The sequence below is a fragment of the Hyperoodon ampullatus genome (assembly GCF_949752795.1).
Source record: "Hyperoodon ampullatus genome assembly, chromosome: 14".
NCBI classification, from domain to species: Eukaryota; Metazoa; Chordata; class Mammalia; order Artiodactyla; family Ziphiidae; genus Hyperoodon; species Hyperoodon ampullatus.
In genome coordinates, this window is record NC_136927.1 from 54865727 (window position 1) to 54873853 (window position 8127).

Here is an 8127-nt window from a genome sequence, read left to right on the forward strand (position 1 = left end):
GCTCCCTGGGGTCTCTTTTATAAGGGCACTAATCCCATTCATGAGGGCTCCACCCTCATGATCTAATCACCTCCCAAAGGGCCCACCTCCAAATACCATCAGATTGGGGGTTAGAATTTCAGCACGTGAATTTGGGGGAGACAAAAACATTCAGGTCGTAGCAGGCTGACATCACCTGGCTCAAGGACACAGACTGCTAGTCACGTGGTTGGTCTCTATGGCGTGGCCACCCCCATCCTGAGTCATCTCAATAACCTAAACTTAGTTGTGGGCCTAGGAGTCCACCATGTATAACAGGCACTCCTATCACTCAGGGAATTCTAAAGATTTAGAAGCTCCCTCCCAGGAACCAGTCACATTCTCCATTACACAAGAGCTCAGATCTTGAGTGATTATTTTAATAGGAGGTGCAACTGAACACAACACCTGAGTTCTCAGATTCTGATGGCCACTCTCTAAATGTATCTGAGTTAATCCCACAGCCCCGTGTGGCAGCACCTTCCAAGAAATGCCATTAGATAAAAACTATCAAAAGATATTCTGATCTATATCCTATCTATGACTCTTGAAGAATATCACACATGGATGGTTCTTCATATATGCTGCTTTTCCTGTCTTTTGGCATTTAAACCCTCCTCACCAAAGCTGCCCAGGCTCCTCTCTCCACTCCTTATTGTTGACTCCAAGAATTCAGCCCTGGGACTTCCCTGGTGGTCCAGTGGTTAAGACTCCGCGCTCCCAATGCAGGGGGCCTGGGTTCGATCCCTGGTCAGGGAACTAGATCCTGTAACCAAGATCCTGTGTGCTGCAACTAAGACACGGCACAGCCAAATAAATAAATAAATATTAAAAAAAAAAAAAAAAGAATTCAGCCCTGACCTGGGCCCCAGTAGCTCTCAATGTTTCCCCTCCTCCCCCAGGAAATAAGCTGAGCTACAAAGACCATGCCTCCAATTTCATGAATGAAAGGAAGAAACTTTCCAAGCTGTGATGGTTAATTTAATGTGTCAAGTTGACTGGCTATGGGATGCCCAGATTAAACATTCTTTCTGGGTGTTTCTGGTTGAGATTAGCACTTGAATCAGTGGCCTCAGTCAAGCAGTGGTCCTCCCCAATGTGGGTGGGCCTCATCCAATCCACTGAAGCCTGAATAGAACAAAAGACCGAGGAAGGAGGGATCCACCCCTTTTCAGTATGAATTTCAAAGTTTGAACCAAAAGGGCTGCTGAAGAGCACTTGATTCCTAAGAACCAGATGCCCCTCCTCCCCCACTGGTTCCCTGGGCTCTTTGGATTTCAGGAGCAATTCATTAGAATTCCTGTTTCTAACCAACTCTGTTTCCTGAATTTCTAAGCAATCCAGGTGCCCACTACTTGGAATGAAAAGGAGAGCACGTGTGTCTGCCTGGCCTGATCATGAACTGTAGTCTTCAGAGGGGAGGTGATGCTTCTAGACGTTCCCGGGTCATTCTCATCTGACCTCATCTGAGGACAGATGCAGTGAGGTGCACCTTTCCCTGCCCAGGGCCCTCCTCACAGACACCCCCAATTGTTTTTCTACAGCACTGTTTTGCCTTGAGGCGGGGTCAACACAGAGCTCCTGTCCGGGAAGTCGTGGTGTAGAGAAAGGATGGTAAGTTCCAATCCAGCCTCCAGAACTCACTGGGTGACCTTGGACATGTTATTGGATTTGCTGAGCTATTTCTCTGCCCACAAATTGGGGGCAGGAGGGACTCCCTTGCTCAGGAGTCCCACAGGCTGCCGTGAGAACCCCAGACATCAACCGTGCAGCAGAGGCCATGCCTCTGGGCGCCCTTCCCACCTCTTGCTCTTCTTCAAGAAGTCTCCCTCCTCGGGGCAGATTCCACGCCCTGCCCCCAGAACGTCAGCTTGCAGTGCCACTGACAGCCCTCCAAGTCCGGGGTCCCAGTGGGGTGAGCCTCACCCTCTGCTGAGCCCGACCCTGTCACTGGTGGCCGTGCTCCCATCCCCAGCTCAGAGAGGTAAACTCTACTCCTGTCCCCCACCTTCTGTCTGTGGAGGCAGAAGGAGCATGGTGAAAGGGTCCCCAATCCCTCGGGTTTCCAGGGATCCTACAAGCCGTGCTGTGATGCTTAACTGCCAAATAGGAGAGGAGAAACAAATGACGTTTTATTCTCCTATCCCCAGATCCCCTGACCCCCGTCCTGAGCATTCTGAGTGGAAACCAGACCCCATGGGTGCCCAGCCAGGATCAGTTTGGCAGAAGTACATGGAGTGTGAGAAACTAATAAGATCCATTCAACTTGAAAGCTAATCTTATATGACTCTGTCCATTTTTCCCCCAAGAAATTTCACACCTTGACACAAATGAGGAGATTCTAAGAAAGAGAAATTTAATGTAAGTAGCATTTCCAACCATGGAGGGGTATATGGAAATGGGCCTTTTTCTCTGTGACCAGTGGCCTCCTGAGATACATGAAAGGAAGCCCACTCCCCCAACATGGTGTCCCTCCCATGACAGTAAAGCCCCAAATTGGCTCATCTCACAAGGACCTTGTACATCTGATGGTGTCTTTTTTTTTTTTTTTTTTTTTTTTTTTTTTGCGGTACACAGGCCTCTCACTGCCGTGGCCTCTCCCATTGCAGAGCACAGGCTCCGGACGCGCAGGCTCAGCGGCCATGGCTCACGGGCCCAGCCGCTCTGTGGCATGTGGGATCCTCCTGGACTGGGGCACGAACCCGTGTCCCCTGCATTGGCAGGCGGACTCTCAACCACTGCACCACCAGGGAAGCCCTGGTGGTGTCTTTTGAAGGCAGGTCAGTGAGAATGATACCTGAGCTGCAATTTAGCTGGCATTACCTGGCATACAGTGAGTGCCCAATAAATGCTGGCTGGCTGGATGGATGGATGGATGGATGGATAAGTGAGTGAGTTATTCAACAGTCCCATCACAAGCCAACATTCATTAAAGCCTTTCCGTAACAATCTAGACATAGAAGAGTTGTTTGTGGAAAGGCAAGAAGCGAATTTGCAAACCCTCCTGTTGGCTTCACAATAATTCATGCTCACCTGCGTCTAATAAAATATGGAAGCAATTCTACAGGAATGTTTTGTGCTTCAGCGATTCATTTAACTGTTTCCTCCAGGGGGCAAGTCATATATTCTCATCCAGATGTGTGGGGAGTTCCACGAATAAATCTGCAAATATCAAGATGAGATGCTCCCCCCTGACCCCCGGCCACACGAGTTCTTGCTAACGGAAGCATGAAAGTGGAGACCAACGGAAGTCATTCTGGCCTCTGCTCCCAATCACGGTCCCCAAGCCCAAAGCTCCCCGTGCCTGACCCCCCTACTGCAGTGACCTGAAACGGCTAAAGGAGGTGAGTGCCCAAGTCACTTTCTTCAAGGAACTTTCCTCTGTCAAGTCCATGCCTGGCGCTTGGCAGGACCTCGGAGAGATGAGATGCTCTCCACCCCATCAGCCCCGACTCGAGAACACCAGGAAGGACGCTCAGGTGCCACAGCTGCTGCCACTGTCCCTGCAGACCCCAACCACGGCCCTTCACTGGGCCGAGTCCGCCTGTGTCAGCTGCCCCCCAACTCCTTGCAGATTCAAGAACCGATGAATACAGATGAGCAACACCTGCCCGGAGCTGCCTGGCATTCCATTCATGTCCTGATTTTCTGGGTCACCAATTTTTTTAATTAAACTTTTAATCTTGAAATAGTTGTAGATTCTCATGCAGTTAAGAAATAATACAGAGAGATCCCCAAGTCCCAATTCTTCCTCCCCTGCCCCTGTTTCCTGTGGTAATATCTTGCAAAATAGTAGTACAATAGTGAGTCACCAATTTTTTAAAATGTCACATCCCACGCCTATTTCCTAATGTGTGATAAGAAGTATATTTTCACCCAGTGGAGGCTCTTGTCTCCCCGTTCCCACTCCCAAACCCGCTTGACTTCACCGCCCAATTATTTCCCACTTAGATAAAGGGCACAGTGTACACAGCCCCACATTCAGGATTTCTCTCCCTCTTCCTTGCATTTTCTCACTTTTTTTGGTGGGGGGGCCAAAACAGTCCTGAATCCACCCACTTGTCACTCTCTGGACCACAATGACCCTGGCATTAGCCACTGTCAACGCTCTTCAGCAGAACCAGCTAAAGAATTTGCAGGGCCCAGTGAAAAATGAACGTACAGAGCCCCATGTTCAAAAACTATTAAGAGGGGCTTCCCTGGTGGCACAGTGGTTGAGAATCTGCCTGCCAGTGCAGGGGACACGGGCTCAAGCCCTGGTCCGGGAAGATCCCACATGCCACGGAGCAACTGGGCCCGTGCGCCGCAACTACTGAGCTTGCACTCTCGAGCCCGCGAGCCACAACTACTGAGCGCGTGCGCCACAACTACTGAAGCCCGCGCGCCTAGAGCCCGTGCTCCGCAACAAGAGAAGCCACCGCAACGAGAAGCCCGCACACCACAAGAAAGAATAGCCCCCGCTCGATGCAACTAAAGAAAGCCCACACGCGACAACGAAGACCCAAAGCAGCCAAAAATAAATAAATTAATTAAAAAAAAAACAAAAACAGAAACTATTAAGAATTTCAATATGGCAGCAGCACAGCATTACACCAAGCTCGGGGCACTGGTCCCACACCCACGAAGCCCCCCCTGCCCCTCAACCAGAGACCACCAGGAGCACAGCTGTCGACGAAAAGTTGGGCTTGTTAACTTGATGCAGCAAGAGTGAACACACACCTTGGGGAACCCTGGGGCATCTCAGTCAGGACCTCGTACAGGACTTGGGCTTCTGTCATATGATCTGGGGGAGGGTTCAGGGAATCAAGCCTTCACTCTGGGTTAGATGCTATCAGGAATCAGGGGTGGTGCTATGATTGGGCATCTTAATAATTCTTATCTAGAAGGTAAGAAAGACGGGACAAAGCTAGAACTGTGATAAGTTTAAAAAGAAAAAAAGAGTCACGTTAGCCAGGATGGGAGATGTTTGGTTGATTTTGCGGTTTGGATGATGTCCATGTTTTGTCTGTGTTCAGACGTGATTTCGGAAGAGTCTTGTTGCTGTCTTAACCCATCGTGGTCACAGAGTGGCTTTGTCTGAGGTTGGTGATCCGTGAAATTGTTTATGTCCAACAGGAAAATGCCTTTTTCTCTTTCTCACCCGTCATCTCCGGCTCAGCTGCCTGCAAGAGCCCGCACTTGCCTCCCCATCTTCATGCTCTTCTCCACACAGCAGCCAGCATGATCCTGTTAAATCATAAGTCAGATCATAGCTCTCCTCTGCTTAAACTTCCAGTGGTCTCTGAGTGAGTTGAACTGTGTCCAAGTCCTAACCCCCAGTATCTGTGAATGTTTACTTAGTTGGAAATAGGACCTTGCAGATGTAATTAAGTTAAAGATCTCAAGACGCTATCATATTGGATTTAGGTTCTAAATCCAATGACTGGTGTCCTAATATAAAAAAGGTACAGAGTATAACTGAATCACTTTGCTGTACAGCAGAAATTAACACAACATTGTAAATCAACTATACTTCAATAAAATTTTTTTAATTTCTATTTCTTTCTTTAAAAAAAAGGGGGGGCACAGAGCACACACACACACAGAGAATAGCAGGTGTAGACGGAGACAGACTTGGAGGGATATAGCAACAGCCAAGGAGCACCTGAGCCCACCAGAAGCTGGGAGAGGCAGGGAAGGCTCCCCCCGACCCAGATTCTTTGCAGGGACCATGGCCAATACCCTGATTTTGGACTTCTGGCCTCCAGAGCTATGAGAAGATACATTTCTGTCTTAAATCACCAAGTTTGTGGTACTTTGTTGCCACAGCCCTAGAAAATGAACACAGTCCCTTATTGCAATTAGAAAAGAACCTCAATCCCTTCCCTGGACCACCAGCCCCCATGGGACCTTCTTCTCTCCAAACTCTTCCACACACAACTTCTCCCATTGGCTACCATGCTCCAGCCACACCTGCCTAACTTTTCCTCCATCTCACTGGCCCTTTGCATATGCTGTGCCCGCTGCCTGGAATCCACCCCTCTGATCTTTTTTTTTTTTTTTAATATTTACTTATTTGGCTGCATCGGGTCTTAGTTGCGACACGCAGGATCTTCGTTGTGGTGCGTGGGATCTTTAGTTGCTGCATGCAGGATCTTTAGTTGAAGCATGAGAACTCTTAGTTGCAGCACGTGGAATCTACTTCCCTGGCCAGGGATTGAACCTGGGCCCCCTGCATTGGGAGTGCAAAATCTTAGCCACTGGACCACCAGGGAAGTCCCTGCACCCCTCTGATCTTTGCACAGCTGGTCCTGGTCATCATTTCGGTCTCCATGCAGATACCACATCCTCCGGGAGGCCTTCATTAACTTCCTTGATTAAAATAACACTCCCCTGCCTGCTACTTACGCTCTCTCCTGTTGCTGATTTAATTTCCTCTTGACACTGCAATTCTATCATTTATTGGTTCACGTCTGTTGTTTGTCTCCACCCCCAACGTGCGGGCTCCATGGAGTTAGAACATCCCTGGTCTCCCAGCTTATTTTTATTGAACAAACATACATATCATGTGTACTGTATGCCAGGCACTCGGCCAAATGCTTTACAAATGTTACCTCATTTAACTTTCATGAATAAGATATTTTACAGATGAGGAAACCAAGGCACAGAGAGTTTAAATCACTTGCCGAAGGTCACACAGCTTGTCAGTGGTGGAGGCACCCAGAGTCGATGAGCTTAAACCCTCTGCTCGACACAGAAGACTTCAGTCAGTGTCTGCCGGATGGGTGGATGTCCCCTGAAGAGTGAGCACTAGCCCCTCACTGGTAACCTACCAGGTAGGAGGGAAAGGGACCTGTGTCTGCACCTCACCCACTGCTCCCACTAAGGCTCAGGGGTGAGTGAGGGAGAAAAGAGCAGCACTGTGGAGGGTTCTAGAACAGCTCCTAGCCCCCCAGGTATGGGATACCTCCCAGGGTGTCAGGCTCCTTTCTGTTCCCACACCCCTCTCACCTACATCTCTCCAAAGTGCCCTCTGCCCAGCTACCTGTCCACCTGGGCCCTGAGCTCCTGTGGGAGGGAGTCCAGCATTCGCCAGCAGTTCCTGCACCGGCCCCTCAGTGCCCTGTGACCCCTGCTCTGTGACTCTGCCTCCAGCTGATCAAGCCCACCACGTCCTGGAGCTGCTTCGGCAACCAGGCCCCCAAGGGTCATCCAGGGCCTGGGCCCTGGGCCGTAGTCCACCTTCCTCCAGCCACAGCACCTGGGGGTGTCTGAAGAAGGGGGTGTCTTCTTCTCTGTGCTCTGGCACTTTCTGGCATGTTTTATATGATGTTAGCACTTTGGTGCATTGGTCATCACTCCCAGGAAGCAGAAAGGAAGTGAGTGGATGGAGAAATACATTTTGTAAAAAGGAGAGGGAGGGCTTCTCTGGTAGTGCAGTGGTTAAAAATCCGCCTGCCAATACAGTGGACACGGGTTCAAGCCCTGGTCCGGGAAGATCCCACATGCCGCAGAGCAACTAAGCCCAGGTGCCACAACTACTTAGCCTGTGCTCTAGAGCCTGTGAGCCACAACTACTGAGCCCACGTGCCACAACTACTGAAGCCCGCGCACCTAGAGTTCGTGCTCCGCAACAAGAGAAGCCACCGCAATGAGAAGCCCGCGCACCGCAACAAAGAGTAGCCCCCGCTCGCCGCAACTAGAGAAAGCCTGCACACAGCAACGAAGACCCAATGCAGCCAAAAATAAATAAATAAATAAAATAAATAAATTTTCAAAAAAAGGAGAGGGAGCAATGGAGGGAAAGCATCATCGGAAACGAGGATGTGAGCGCCGCCCGGGGAAGAAACTGGAGGTGGGCATGGCTGGACGTGAGGGAGAGAAAGGAAAATTACGCTTTCACCCCAAGCCCCGGAGGAGAAGAAACTGCTCCCGAGGGCCCGGCCGGCCACCTCCAGGGCCTCAGCGACCCTTCCGGCTGGAGGCCTTGTGGTCAGCCCGGTTCATGATTCATAGATCAGCGGTGAGTTTTTATTTTCAGGTAAAAAAAAAAATAGAATAACTATCTGGTTCCTTAGGCAACTCCTTTTTCTCAGCGGTTCTCTCGGGCCCTAGAAGGCTGTAAACAGA